Here is a 16,621-nt window from a genome sequence, read left to right on the forward strand (position 1 = left end):
TCTTGATCTACCTTCAGGATCACTGAATCTTTCTTCTACCATTTCTAATGTGCTCTTGAGTTCAACTAAGGAAATTTTCATTTCAGTTAGTAGTATACTTTTCAATTCTAGAAATTCTACTTAGTTCTTTTTCATAATTTCCATTTGATTCTCTATTTGTTGACTCACAGTTGGCATATTTTATAGCAACTCTTCAAATATACTTTCCTTTAGTTCTTTAAATATAATCATAATAGCTATTTCGAAGTCTTTGTTAAATCTAGCATTTGGACCTACTGAGTCAGCTTCAATTTAAATACTCCTCTTCTTTAGTATGGGTCATACTTTCTTGTTAGTCTGCATGTTTATTACATTTTAGCTGAAAACTGGACATTTAAGATTTTATATATATATATATATATATATATATAAAATATACATATAATTTAAGATTACACATATAATCTTAAATGTTTTTATGTTCAGATATGTGTGTGTGTATACATATATATATATAGAGAGAGAGAGAGAGAGAGAGAGAGAGAGCGCACATATATACATAACAGCAACTCTTGATTACTCTATTTTTCTGAAGGTTTTTTTTTTTGTTTTGGTAACTTACCTGAATATAAACTGCAGAATCTCATTCCCCCATGGTCTGTACCCACTGATGTCTCTGTTCAGATTTTTTTTCAATTCTATTGAGGTCATATTTGTGTTGCATACTTGAACAGCTGACCAATAATTTAGACAGAGGCTATCTCAGACACCTTGAACCCATTGGGTTTCCACCCTTCACCAACTAAGGTGTATGGATTGAGGAACAGCATTCAAAGTGGCAGTCATCTCAAGTCTCTCTGGCTTTTACTTTTTGCTGGGTTTGCTTGGGTCTTCCCCACTTATGATTAGTTTCCCAGAAAGCCTAGAAAAGCTTATTTCACACCTTTAATGTCTCTCTCACTTGCACGATCTCCCTGTTAAATTTCTGGCTGGTCTACCACCCATCCCAAATCACAACTGCTACTGTGGGCTAGTCATGATGCAGGATTTCCCAAAATATTCTAACATGAGTCTGCTTTTTTAGCTGACAAAGCCACAGGCTTTCAGTGCCCCCAACTTCTACCCTGAATCAAGCCTATCTTTGGCTATAAGGCTTTAGTTTTCGTCACCAGTCCAGAAATGGCAGTTATATTTTTTATTTTTAGAGACAAGGTCTCCCTCTGTCACCCAGGCTACAGGGCAGTGGTACAATCATAGCTCACTGCAGCCTTGATCTCCTGGGCTCAAGTGATCCTCCCACCTCAGTCTCCTGAGAAGCCGGGACCACAGGCATATGCCACCACACTCAGCTAATTTTTTATTTTTTTGTAGAGACAACATCTCACTATATTGACCATGCTGGTCTTAAATTTCTGGACTCAAGTGATCATCCCACCTCAGCCTCATTGCATTTCATCCTCATAATCACCCTGGAAAGCAGGAAGTATCATTCTTTTCATTTTAAGGTTGAAGAATACTGAAGCTCAGAGAGATGAAATAAACAGCAACACCAAGATCATACAGCTAGCAAGTGAGACAACCAGGAGTCAAAGTTCATGACACCAGGGCACCTGCAGGCTTACCCCACCCCTGTACCTAACCAGATCGAGTATCTTCTAGGTTCAGTAACATCTCTACCCAAGGTACATAATAAAGTCAAAATGCCAATAATTTATATTTTTTAACTTAATGTCTAACATGAAGAAAAGATTTTAAGAGTGAGCAGATGAAACAATTACTTCAAATAAAGCTTTCCAAATTATGTTTATTTATCCCCAGAAACAAGGACCAATGAAGAAGGGACTGCAACTAGCGTTAGCCCCTCCTGCATGAGGAGAGGAAAAGGTGACCCCCAAAGAAAAGTAAAGAAAGAAAACTAAAGATCAAATTGCAAAGAATAGCACAGTAAGACAAAGGAACCAAATTAACAACCTCCACTGTATTTTTTCTGTAAAACCAGAATGCCAGTGCGGTGATTACCATTTTGGTGAAATGAATGAAAACAGTCATTTCTTTCATGCTATTTGTTTCACCCATGCCAGGTTAGAAAGGAAGAGAATGTTTGAAATTGTATTACACTTGCTCACACCACGATGGCTCCTCATTTTCCAATAAAATAAGTCACTTTCAGAGCCCAAAGTCTATGGTAACAATTCTTGTTCCTGGAGTAATACATGAAATCACATATTTAAAATACCAATCTACATGTAAAACAAATAGCATATAAATAAACAATAGCAGCTAATATTTACTGAGCACCTTAAAACTGGGTATTGTTTTCTATATTTTCAGTCTTCCCAACAAATTTTTGATGGAGATTCTCTTATTAGTATGGCAGACATATAACTGATCATCCAAATAAGGATATTTTAGAGATTGAAAGGTAGCACTATCCACACTTGTACCAGGCACATATATAAACCAGGAATGTTTGGACGCACAGACATTAGCCTTATTTTACAGATAAAGAACTAAGGAACAGAGAAGTTGAATAGTATGCCCAAGGTCACTCAACTAGTAAGCTAGGAGCCAGGTTGAAAGCCAGGACATCTAGCTTCGGCCTCATGCTCGGTCATTCTGCCATGTGCCCCTTCTGAGCCAAGTCACAGACTATCACATTTTTCAGATAAATCATTCAACTATTACAGTTTCAGACACACAAACCTCTCTATAGTTCACAAGTTTGACAAGGCCATAAAAGCACACAATAAAAAGTCTTACAAGAGATTGCAAGTAGAAAGTATCTGCTAAAAAATCTGCAGAGACTCCACAGGATGAGCCCAGGCAGGAGGCATCACCAGGGGATCTAACGCACAGGCCAAGGTGGTTGGGAGAACCAGTATCTAGTCTCGGCCTGTCCCTTCCCTCCTGGCCTGAGTTCCCTCATTTGTGCTCCTCTATAGGCCTTATAAGGTTCTTCCTTCCCCACCATTCAATGTGAGCTGGTGGACACATGTCCAAATCCTTCCTTCTTGGAGCTTCTCCATCCCAAATTCTTTCACTTTATCTAGGAAACTTTCCATAGTTTATTGCTGAGGTGTGAGACAAGCAACTACGATCTTCTTTGAGGTGCCTCACTCAAGGGCCTCAAGTTTTACAGCCTCTCTCCCCACTGCCAAACAGGAAGGAGAGGGAATAGAAGGAAGAGTGAGGCCCCAGGAAATTGGTTAATTATCTGACCTATATAATGGTAGATACACATGCTCTGTTTAAGAGGCATGAATTATTATAACTGTGAAACACAAGGCTATAAAGCATCTATGTGCTGAAAACCAGTCAACCTAAACACAGAAGAAGCAACTATTAAGAGAAAACACATAACACATTAGATTTCTGCAACAAAGAAGAAACTTTCTCATCATCTGCTAGTAGTGGTAGACTGCCAGATGGAATGCAGGCAGTAGACAGCTAGATGGAATTTGTCTCCTAATAATGCAGGTAGTTCTTTAACTTCACAAAGTGTAATACACAAATATGTAGCATTAAAGAACATGTCTATTCTATCCAATTTCAGAAGGATTAGATCTAAAGCATAGAGAAATCAGTTTGTTTTATCCTCAGCAATGCATGTTATATAGTGGCATCATCCTAAATGCAAAGGCGACTTCTAGGTCAACTAAAACCAAATCACTAACAACACAGGGAACAGACTCTATTCACTGAAAGATTTGCTCCAGAATCAATCACTTATATTTCTTAGAATAACTGTATAAAACTGTCAGTTCTGAGTGCAAGGCCACATATGGTTCTAAGTATCACTTGAAGTGAGAAAAACAGACACAGTTTAGTCTCACTATGGATCTATCACATTCTTTTATTCTCACAAGCTTCTGTGTTCTTCAGTGACAATTTATTAGCAAGTTATGAGAGAATAAAGCAATTAGCTTATACCAAACGGCATTTTTAGTTAAATATTATTTTCAGAGAACCACTTGAAGACTTCCATGATCTTATTTGGACGTTTTGGAAGTGGATAAGTGCTAAGTGCCCAATTCTGTATGTTCTGCCGCTTGATTAGATGCCACGTTTACTTCCTTTACTGAGTATAAAGTGGAGACTGTCCATGGAAAGAAGTGTTATTTATAACTGCATGCTACCAGATGGCCTATCTCCATTACACATCCCCAAAAACATCCGAAAAAATGTCTTCCATGGATTAGATTTCAGAGTAAGGTATAATTTCATAGCTTGCTAGCTTATTTCATTCAAATTGTCATTACACATAAAACATAATAGTCATAATCAACATATATCAAATGTTTACTACATGACAGCCTCTACAATAGACATTTTCTCTGTAGCATCTCCTTGAAACCTCCAATAACCCCATAAAGGGTATTACTATTTCCTCACAGATGAGGAAGCTGGGTGAAAGGTTAAATAACTTGCTCCAGGTTATTCAGCTAGTAGGTGGGTGAGCTATGACTTAAATCCAGGTCCCACTCCAAAACTGCATGCTTTTAACCATCATGATACACTTCCTCCTTAATTACATACATATACTTTTAAAGGAATAAATGTATACGTACGTAAACCCACTGAGGTGGGTTTGCTTGTTCTCTTAACATCTGCAAGATCCTCAAGAAAAGAGGATTGTGTCTGTTAGATTCCCAGAACCCAGCACACAAATCTGGCATTCAGGAGCTTGTCAGTAAATTTTGCTGAATGGATAAAAGTATACACTTACATAAAACTTCTATGTGTAGATATGCATATTCCTATATTAAAAATGCATCCACATATCCACATGAAAAAAAAATCACAGTATAATCTGGTAACAAAAAACCAGAAAATTTAACTATTCTATTTTCTCTTCTTAATAACCTGGTTTTATTTCCAGATCCTTAGGGAAAGAACAAATGAGTCATACTATGACATGGGGAAGTCACTAAAAGTAAGCTATAGGAATGCGAAATGGCACTATTTAACTTTACAACTCATTAACAAGTCAGACGTCAGATTCAAAAACTAGCCTGCCAAATCAATAATTTTTTAAAATAATTTAATGAAAATGAGAGGTTAGGAAGGTAAGAAGGACAAGAAACTGATTTAAAATCTCAAGACATAAAAAAACATAGGAAAAATTCACTGCCTCCCTCTTGCTGTGGAAGAAGCCACTGTATGACACAGCAATTCTCATCTCTTAAATTATCTTTATATTTATAACAAGCCTTGAGATGCCTGGTTTAACATATGTGCCTTGTGACAAAACATTACTACAAGGAAATAAGTAGCCTTTCATGTTTTGTATTTGAAATAACATCTGGAATCCAGTAAACATTAACAAGTCCAGGAATCGGAAGATCTGGGATTTAATCCTGACTGCAAATCAAGTTCAACGTCTGGGCCGAAGTCAAAACCTCTAGAGCTCCATGCCACGAAAAGTGAGTCCAAGACCACATCTCCTTTTGCATAATCAGGAATATTTTGAGGATATGAGAACAAGAGGGTGTGGTGGGGGGTGGGAAATGCATGCGTGAGCACTTTGAGCTCTTCAGCAGAGAAAAATCCCATATAAATGTAAAGCTTAAGCATGCTGACTTCACTCCTCTTTTTTTTCACTCCAGAAGCACAGCAGTCTGAGGTTAAAGTCAAGACTATTACACAGGGATGCGGGGTCTAAGGCACACATCTTCTTTTAACCCGAAACACATTTCACACCAAAAATCTATAAAGGTACAGTGGGGAAGGGCTTGGGGGCCATCTTTAAGTTGACGGAGACCACTCTTCCTCCCCAAACCATCTGTGATGACTCAGGAGTACTGTGGGAAAACTTTATGAATATGGACTGCTGTATGTGAGAAAATGTAAAGAAGAGTATTATTCTGTGAGTTGGAATATACATGTGTATTAATCTTCGCTTACAGTCAAGAGTGATGAGACAGAGTCCTAGCTGAAAATATTAAGCAGAAATCACAGGCTGAGACAGTGTGGGAACATTGGGGGTTTACTGTAATTCATTACCAAGAAAAAAACATCTGTCCAGGGAGGTCCCAGGTCACGAAGAAGATAGAAAGGAAGACCCACAGAGGTGGAAGACAGGATGCCAAGCCTGGCAAAGGGTCTATCCCTCAAAACAGTGCCTAAATTTCCTTTCCTTTCTTTTCTTTTCTTTCTCCTCTCTCCCCCCTCCTTCCTTCCTTCTTTCCTTCTCTCTCTCTCCCTCTTTCTTTCTTTCATCTTGCTCTGTCATCCAGGCTGAAGTGCTGCAGTAGCATGATCTCAGAGAGCTGTAAACTTCGCCTCCTGGGTTCAAGCAATTCTTGTACCTCAGTCTCCCGGGTAGCTGGGACTACAGGCACGTGCCACCACACCCAGCTAATTTTTATATGTTTTAGTAGAAATGGAGTTTCACCATGTTGGCCAGGCTACTCTCAAACTCCTGACCTCATGTGATCCTCCCACCTTGCCCTCCCAAAGTGCTGGGATTATAGGCGTGAGCTACCACACCCAGCCAAGAGCCTATATTTCTGCTCTCAATTACCTCAAATCACATCGAGAGAAGAGATTAAAATTCTCAAGCAACTGACCCAAACTGGGGGCCTAATTCTACCTGGAATTCCCAGAGTACCCCTCCTCTGCCCTGAAAAGCTGCTTAGACATGGTCTGTCAGCTGTGGGTGCAACTAAGGGAACCAAGAAACACAGGCTTTCAAGCCCTCACCCTGAAATTTCCCCATGGCCTTTCCAGGTGAAGAAAAGTACAGGGAAGGAATAAACAATCTTTTGATTGAAAGGAATCCAAAAACCTGGGCTTTGGTTCTGGCTTCCTAAGCATCAGTGGAGCTAAAGTGCCTATTACCATGGAAATGATGAGAAACCACCATTAGGAATTCTGAGATTCAAATTCTCTGGAGGCAAGGACTGTGTGATGTTTATGTTTGCCAGTAGCACAGAGAAGGTGCTCAAAATGCTATTAAACAAATGAAAGAAAAAGAACATAATCCAGTCTACTAAACAACAAGAGGCAATGCTGAAGGGGAAAGGATTTTCCAAAGGGAGATGTTCCAACTGAGAGGCGCTTAGAAACCATAATCTCTCATTCACCAAGTGCTTGCTGTGTGGTGGGCACAGTGAGTTAACCTCTCTTTTTAATCCTCAGAACAGCTCAATATTATTGAATCTTATTATTACTCCATTTTATAGACAAGGAAATAGAAGCAAAGGATTTCACCTGCTGGCCCCAAGATAGCAGAGCTGGGATGTGGACCTAGGTTGAAATCATTTTAAACCCACCCTCTTAACCATGTTACTGTCAGCTGCAGCTTCCATCATTGCCTACTTTCCAAGCCAGCAGCAGACCCAAGGGCAGTTGCCCAGATTTACTGTAGCCTTAGGAGTGACTTGTTACATTCTCAGCACAACTTTCAGATGAAACACTAAGCCTCTAAGGGTGATATGACTCACCTAGGACCCCACAACATTTTAAAGCTAAATCTCAGCTGGAAAGCCAGGCGACTGACCTCACTTTCATCACTTAACCATGGCTCTGTTATTCAGTGCAGCAGAAAGAACTTTACTGAGAGAGATGAATAACCACATTAGCAAACTCCCTGCTCTTTTCTTTTAATGTTTCTGTTATAACCCCAACCCATCCTGCTGACCTGCTGCCATCCCAATCTTACAGCATATGGCTCTCCCTTCCCAGGAGTGTGATACACTGTGAAAAGATGACTAAGAAAAGTCCCTTTCTTGAGCACACCAAAGTAAGGAAGACAATTCACAAGTCACCCTCCAAAGCCCCTAGCTGGTAATCTAAAGGAAGTTCTTAAAACAGCTCTACTGCTCCCAGAAGAAGCAGGAAAATACGACACAGAAAAACAAGAAGAAAGAAGTGCACGTACACACATGCACCCCTCTCACTGCATTTACTTTGGGTATAGAAAAGCCATCATGCATCAGGACTGAAGGGCAAGCAGAGGGCAGCTATGGCTCAGGGCACTGATTAGGCATTTACTTAAGAAACTAAAAGAAGTGGGGAAAGAAAGAATGAAGAAAATCCTTTCTCCACTTACTGAATTCCTCAAAAGGTTGGACCCTGTCTTCTTTATCTTTGGGTCCCATGGACCTATCATAGTGACCTGACCAATTGCTGCCATCCTTTCTAAGGGCACCTCCTCCAAGAAGCCTTCACAGCTCCAACTGGTGGATAACAGAGAGGTCACCCAGGCACCACCTCAATCATATCCATAACAAATCTTATCAGAGTACATCTTGATTCATCTGACTGGCACTCAATCTTTCTTCGACAAACTAGAAGCTTCCTAACAGCAGGATTTGTGTTACACATCCCTGTATCCCAAGAGCAGATACAGCCCCATACTACAGTAGATAATTAGGAAATATAGGCTGACTCCAGTGCTACAGGACTTTGCCTTGGGCCCTGTCCCATTCATACTATATCAATGACTTAAAAACAGCCAAGGCCGGGCATGGTGGCTCACGCCTGTAATCCCAGCACTTTGGGAGGCCGAGGCGGGTGGATCACGAGGTCAAGAGATTGAGACCATCTGGTCAACATGGTGAAACCCCGTCTCTACTAAAAATACAAAAAAATTAGCTGGGCACGGTGGCGCGTGCCTGTAATCCCAGCTACTCGGGAGGCTGAGGCAGGAGAATTGCCTGAACCCAGGAGGCGGAGGTTGCGGTGAGCCGAGATCGTGCCATTGCACTCCATCCTGGGTAACAAGAGCGAAACTCTGTAAAAAAAAAACAGCCAAATCTGTTGGTTGTAAGTTGGAAGGGAGAGCTACCACCATTGATGACAGTACTGAGAGCCATAGTGATTTCTATCAGCTGTCTCTCAAGGTTGAAACCCATGAACAAAATGAAATCTCATCGAGAGATGAACCAGGCATTGCATTAAGTTTCAAAACGTAAATATAGAACAAAAATTGAAAATAATTTTAAAAACCACTTTTTTAAAAAAAAAACTGCATGTAAAAAATGGCTACATAAAAAAATTACTGTGTATCAACAATACTTGGGGAGACCTAGCCTGAGATCAACACAGGAGAAAAATGCAAGCTTTATTTGGCTGCAGGCTTAACAGGAACCATCAGTGAGGTATGGTTCTTCCTGTTACTACTGCAGCTACTACTCACAGTAACAGTAGTAGTACCCATAGTAGTGGTAGTATGGCACTAGCAGCAATTAGGATGGAAGCTACCATGTATTACATGCTATTTGCCAAACATTGTGCTAAGCACCTTATTACATTCTCTCACTTCCTTACAACTCTATGAAGTAGGAATCTTCATCCCCATTTAAGAAAGAAGTAAACTGATCTCCGAGCACTTAAGTGACTTGCACAGGGTCATACATCTAGCAAGCCACAGTTATCCCTATAACTGTGATTCAAACCCAGCTTGACTGGCATCCACTAACCAAACTCTTAACTACTGATGTAATCTGAGGCCCAATGAGACAGAATGAATGAAAAAGGGAGAGCCCCACTTTTATATGTGCATCTACCAGACAACGTCTAGAATACTGTGCATAATTCTGGGTGTCCATTTAGAAAAAGGGACATTTTCCCCCAACTCCTGTTATTCAGAGGAATGCAACTTGGTTGCCCTGAATTGCAAACCCTGTTATCCCAGGTGGAGCAGAAGAATGAGAATGCTTACCTAGAAATAGAAAAATGGGTGGGGCAGGGAAAACACTATGACTGTCCTTAGATATCTGAAGAGCTTTTATGTACAAGGCAGAGGAAGATATGTTCTTGTTCTTGGCTGTGGCAGAATGAGGGCCACTGAGCTGACACTTCAGGGAGGATCTGAGGTGGACACAGGAACCTTCAGTGACAACATCTGATAATGCAGTAAGTTGCCCCAAGTGTTGGAGAGTTCTTGTTCACCAAGAAGTTTTTAGCAAGAGGCTATAAGACCACAGTTGTCAGGGGTATCAAAGAAGGAATTTCTATAGGGGGAGAGGTTAGAGGAGGTTTTCCACTTCCCACCTTTCAGATCCACTGATCCTCCAAACTCAGGAGGCCATGATACATTTTGGTGTTCCGCTCTCTTTGCTCAGGAAGAATCAGTAGTTGTAATATGAGGCTCTGAGGGTAATTTTGTGCCAAAGTGGAAACAAACAGTATTTCTACCATCATCCAAATAGTAACTGGAATTAGAATTCACTCTTTTCAAGCAAGAAGCATATGTTTGGATAACGTATTTGGAAATGTGTCTGCAGGATCTAAATATCCGAACCGTACATTCAAGTTTATTTCTACTCCTCAATGGTTCTATTACACGGGATGAAGAAGCTTGCAACTGATCCACAACGAAAAATAACAATGGGTAAACATTAGTACTTCCTCCAGAAGACATTCATCTTCCACTAGGGAAAAGAGGATAAAACTGTTTTCCTAAACATAGTCCCAAAAGGCTGATATTTTGATCACCTTGCTTTCCCCTTGGCATTTACTATGTATAACCTGCAGCTGTATTAAATTTATTATCAGCTGAACTTCATTATCACTTTCATGTTTTTTTTTTCATTTTGAACACTAGGTTAGTTCTCCATCAAACTGATTTATTCAAGTCCCCAGAATGTGCAGATTAAAAACATGTGAGTGAGCCAGGTGTGGTGGCTCACACCTGTTATCCTAGTACTTTGGGAGGCTGAGGCTGGTGATCACCTGAGGTCAGGAGTTTGAGACCAGCCTGATGAATACGGTGAAACCACATCTCTACTAAAAATAAAAAATTAGCCCGGCATGGTGGCACATGGCACATGCGCCTCCTGAAGCTGAGGCAGGAGAATTGCTTGAACCCGGGAGGTGGAAGTGCAGTGAGCTGAGATAACACCAGCTCCAGCCTGGGCAACAAGAACAAAACTCCATCTCAAGGAAACAAAACAAAACAAAAAATATGTGAGTGAAGGCCTTACAAGCAGGGAAAATTTCTCAATCAATTTCCTCCCCCAGCCCCCAGCATATACTAGGTATTCAATGAACGCTTGCTTCAAATGATGAGGCTGTTGATGCGACAGTCAATGAGTATGAAAGTCTTAACTAAGGAGAAGGATGATGTGATATTTACTGTTTTTTGCCTGACTGAGAAAATGGCAGTCTCATTGCCTGGGTGGAGGAGGATCAGGAGGTAAGTAACACTCTCATATTTCTGTTACACACTGAGACAGAGTGCTGAGAGGCCAGAAGATCATGGGGAAGAGGAACAATCAAAGTGTGGAGTTTAGAGGATTGACAAAAATACTGTGAGTCCAAGCCCTAAGTCCTGTCTTGCAATGGCAAAGAAGTATCTGAGTGGAGTCAGCAAGTGTGGCATCTGCAAGCATGAATATACATGCTAATCTCTGGCCAGGGGACTGGTATGTGCCCCAAATGTACTTAATGTGCTATGTGTGGACAGGCAAGAGCTCAGAGGAGTGGCCGCTGCATACCACGGAGGACAGACAAGGAGTGCTTATCCCAGGTCAATTCTATTTTTGTGTGTGGGTATTTTGTTTGTTTTAATTTTTTGAGACCAGGTCTGGCTCTGCTGCCCAAGCTAGAATGCAACTGTGTGATCTCGGCTCACTGCAACCTCCACCTTCCAAGCTCAAGCCATCCTCCCTCCTCAGTCTCCTGAGTAGCTGGGACTACACGCATGTGCCACCATGCGCAGCTAACTTTTTGTATTTTTTACAAAGATGAGATTTTGCCGTGTTGCCCAGGCTGGTCTTGAACTTCTGAGCTCCAGCAATCCTCCCACCTCAGCCTCCCAGAGTGTTGGGATTATAGGCATGAGCACTGTAACTAGCATATCCCAGGTCAATTCCTCACATCAAAGCAACCATGAGAAACAGAAGACATTTCCCAAAATGTCTAGAGCTATACAATCTACTAGACAATCAAATTCCACATTAACAGAAACAAAATCAACTGAATCTCTGGCTAAAATTTGGTAAGTAGCAGAGATTCATTCAGAGGAGGAATACATTTTGGAAAACTTTGATCCCACTGGACTTTGATGATCCAAGAAGCATGAGCAAAGTTTTCATTGAGAGGAGGAGTATGCGATAAGCCAACAAAAGGTAAGTGTTAGGGCAATATCAGCAATCATTAATTATAAATATCATTTTCTTCCCCTCTGCTTTTCTTTCTTCTTTCCCCTATGCTTCTGAAGGCCAATGTTCCTCATTAATTCTGCTGATGGAAGTAAGCAATATTATAATTAGATAGCCAAAACATAATATAAACAAAAACAGTAAAATAACAACAGTCCTCTGGAAGTAGAATGATACCAAGTATTTCATATATAGTGACAAATTAAATTTCACACAATTTCATCCCGTATAATTATTTCCAATTTGTCGACAAGGAAACTGAAGATATAGTCTAAATTTAGCAGCAGTCCTTTAATATTAAGTGGCAGAGCTATAATCCAAGTTACTTTCGTTAATTCCAAAATTAAACTTCTTTCCCTGATAGCTGGGTGTAGTGGCTCACGCCTGTAATCCCAGCACTTTGGGAGGCGGAGGCGGGTGGATCACCAGAGGTCAGGAGTTCAAGACTAGCCTGGCAAATATGGCGAAACTCCGTCTCAATTAAACTAAAAATACAAAAAAATTAGCCAGGCATGGTGGCATGGGCGCCTGTAATGCCAGCTACTCGGGAGGCTGAGGCAGGAGAACTGCTTGAAGCTAGGAGGCAGAGGTTGCCATGAGCCAAGACTGCACGACTGCACTCCATCCTGGGTGACAAAGCGAGCCTCTGTCTCAAATAAAACAAAACAAAAACAAAATTAGAGTTCTTTCCCTGAGAAAAAGAAGCCACCTTGATACAATTGTGTCGCTAACAGAAAGGGAAAGATCTCACAGATCGATCCGTCCTGTCACATCATCAGCTTAGCAAGTCAGCATGGTACTTTGATATTGAAAGTGAGTATGCAGATGTGGGAAATTAGAACGTTATATAAGCTCTACGTATTCTTTTAACTGAAAGCAATACATAGTGCCACAAATTAATATTGGTCTCAGACTTAGGCAACTGAAAAGTAAATAACCACAAACCACATTTTCAAAAACCACATTATTATTTGGTTAAAATACATCACAGCACTGGCCATATACTAGATTGTGTCTGTGAGGAGGGGAATGATGCCATCTTAATGTGGCATCTCCACGGGACACACACAAGGGGGACACACACACACACACACACACACACACATGCACAGCTAACACCAAGCTGACCCTTACTTCACATGGCCAAATAACTCATCTTCTCTTAGATGTGTACAAAGCACACATGGCTGTTTCCACAACCTGCTTTTGCCATAAATGACTGCCCAATAAAATAAAAACTAATGATTAACTTTTGCTCCCTGGAAATCACTGAATAAGAAAAAGATATTTCCTGAATAGCCTTTGCATACAGGGCACTGACTATTCCCAAGCTCTCCAAAGAAGCTTTAAAATTGTTTGCCGTTCTAAGTTAGTCATAGAACTAACATAAATACATAACATAGAAGAGGTCAGTTCCTGAAGTGAAATCTTTACTAACCAGGTAGATATTTTTGTTAACTTTCCCTGAAAATGTCTCTTCTAACCAGCCTCGGCTTATGAAACATCTGGAGTCTGGACAGTCATCAAACTCCCCCAATTCCGGATATCTGGAATTGGCATTATTGTAGGGTCAATAATTATATATAGGTTCTTTGCTAAGCACTAGAGATACACAGTCCATTAGGGAAGAAAAGCAAATAAATTAAGATCTCAAAGAGAAATAGGAATTAACCAGACCAAATGAGAACTACCACAGCTGTGAAGAATTGCAGGGCTCAAATCCCAGAGAGGTGAGGTGAACCGTTGCTTTAAATGTCAGACAGAAGGCTGAGAAGCTGAGCAGAACTTTCACTAGACTCACAGCCTAAGGAAACAAAAAACTGGAGGTCAAGGCCCTCCAAGGTGGAGGATCTAGCGTAAAACCCTTAGACTTTTGGTTGGCACCCTGAAGAACTATAACCAGGGGGAAACGGAAATAGAATGGCCCTTATAAGGACTGAACTGCTTCAAATCATCTCAATTCCTGACTAGATTGAAGCTAATCTGAAATAGAAGTTTCTAGAAGCAAAGGTAAATCCTCTCCAGAGACACATCGCACTATCTAGATCTCAAATAACTTCCACAATTTTTCACATCAAATGTCTGATACTCAGTCAAAACTAATCAAGCATGGGATAAAACAAGATGTGACCGAAAGCCAAGAAGAACAACAGAAACAGATCAATGTGGTGCCAGATTAAATTAGAGTTATCAGACAAACTTTAAAAATGATGACTGAAAAACACAGTGAAACAGCCCTGCACACTGACCAAAGCAGATTAAATAAACATACTGACAATATCAAGCACTGATGAGAAGAACAGTTTTTGTTCTTTTGCTTTGGCTAAAAGAGAGAAAGTAAACACAGTAAACTGTTAACATATGTTAAATCTATGTGGTAGGTACGGAGTTATCTACTACACTATTTTCTGTACTATTCTGAATTTTTGTAACATTTCATAATTAACCGTTTAGAAAAAAAGGGTTAAATTATTTTAGCCTTCAAAAGTCACGTTCAGGAATTTATAGGCATAAATCTGACAGGCGCAGTGTCCCACATCTCTAATCCCAGCACTTGGGAGGCCAAGGCGGGAGGATTCCTTGAGGCCAGGAGTTTGAGACCAGTCTGTGTAACAGAGCAAGACCCATCTCCACAAAAATTAAAAATAAAAGTAATAAGGCCAGGCATGGTGGCACATGCCTGTAATCCCAGAACTTTTGGAAGCCAAAGTGGGCCTGAGGTCAGGAGTTAACAGATTAGTCTGGCCAACATGGCAAAACCCTGTTTCTACTAAAAATACAAAAATTAGCTAAGCATGGTGACAAGCACCTGTAATCCCAGCTACTTGGGAGGCTGAGGCATGAGAATCACTGGAACGTGGGAGGCAGAGGCTGCAGTGAGCTGATACGGAGCCACTGCACTCCAGCCTAGGGGATCGTGTGAGACTCTGCCTCCCCCCAGAAAATAATAATAACAAAAAAATAAAAAGATAAAAGTAATAAGTTTGTTTATAAAGTAGTAAGTTTTTAAAAAATAATTTATACTTTATTCTTCAGATAATGAGGAGGCATTAAAGGATTTTAAACAGGGGAGTAACTGCATGTGACTTGCTCTCCATATACATCAGTCGAGTTGCAATATAGCAAAGAAAGGAAAGGCAGGGAACCCTCTGGGAGGCTGCTGCAGTAACCTAGATGAGGGATGATCGTGGCTTGTCTGCTGGCAATAAAGAAAAGCTGTAAAGACCTGAATTACGGAGTATGAATTGTCCAAGGATTTGGGGTTTAGTTCTCAAAACTGTTGAATTATATCCCAGTCAAATGAGGAAGCAAAGGAAGTCACTGGGACAAAGAGAAACCTAAAATGGGAACAATTCCATTAGTGCAAGGGCAACATCCAGAATAAAGCCTGGGATTGGTGAAAAGAAAAATGTGAATTTTTCTGTAAATCCTTAGAAGAAACACAAGTAACTCTAAAACTGAAAGCTAACAAGCACTGAGCTCAACACCAGATGGTCAGATAGATACATTCACAACTTGCCAGCATTCTAAGGCCTTGCACACCCCCTTCCAAGCATGCAGATGCTTTTATCCAAGAGGAAAAAAAATTCTATTTCTGATTCTGACAGCAAATGCCAAGTCACATCTTGCCAGTAGAAAATGACATCTCCCAACCACAAACCCACCTAGAATTTCACAACCGTATTCTCATTTTGACCACTACTTCCACCAGCCCTGCCAGAAAGTAAAAGAAACTGAGGAGGGATGAGAGTTTCTGAAGAATTCAGCTTTTTTATCTGTACTTCCCAAAAAGTAGATCTGTTTCTCTAGATTATTCATGAGCAGCCCACATGTTATTCTGTGAAGAAAAATTAAGCATATCAAACAACTTTACTTCCATATTCTGAAAAATTAGCCTCAGGCAGAGTCTATTTCTTCAATTGCTCTGTAATCTTATACTGAGAAGATATTGAAGAATTAATTTTCTTTATCATTACCCTTTGAGCCTTATCAAAAGGTTCCAGTTTAAAATTAAGCACATCAAGTATCCAGTCTAGCTAGTTTGGTTATAAATATACATTCTTGGAACTGACTTATGAATGACTACTTTGCTGGAGATGGGATTTTTGCATGATATTTTCCCCCCAATCTGTTCACACCATAAAAAATATTCAGAGATGTTCTTTTTAAAAGAGGCACTTTCCACACACATGCCCATGTAGTGTCTCAATTTTTACATATTCTGCTGGGTAGTTTGGTTTTAGAGGCAGGGTAGTATACTATTTGCATTCAACATTTTTCACATGCCATAATAAGTAAAACTTAGACAAACACGGTTGTCTTCTGTTACCAAATTATATGATGCATTGGCCTGACATACTAAGAGGTTCAGGAATTAACCATTAAATGACACAACTTCCTGCTTCAACATTTAACCAGATAACACCCTTTCTCATTCTCTCCAAACAATGCTGCTGAATCAAAATTTCAACCTATCAGAACTCAGACACTAGATGCAAGATAAATACCATCTAGCAGATCTTAATAGTTAA

The 16,621-nt window shown here is 40.3% G+C and overlaps 1 protein-coding gene across 3 annotated transcripts in view; it reads right to left on the minus strand.

Annotated features, from left to right (window-relative positions):
• The window catches only part of SUMF1 (sulfatase modifying factor 1), a 131,039-nt gene that overhangs the window by 51,013 nt on the left and 63,405 nt on the right, over nt 1-16,621 (minus strand). The window lies entirely within an intron of this gene.

Source organism: Aotus nancymaae, unplaced genomic scaffold (assembly GCF_030222135.1).
Source record: "Aotus nancymaae isolate 86718 unplaced genomic scaffold, 86718_ANA_hifiasm-v0.15.2.pri h1tg000046l, whole genome shotgun sequence".
In the NCBI taxonomy this organism is placed as follows: Eukaryota; Metazoa; Chordata; class Mammalia; order Primates; family Aotidae; genus Aotus; species Aotus nancymaae.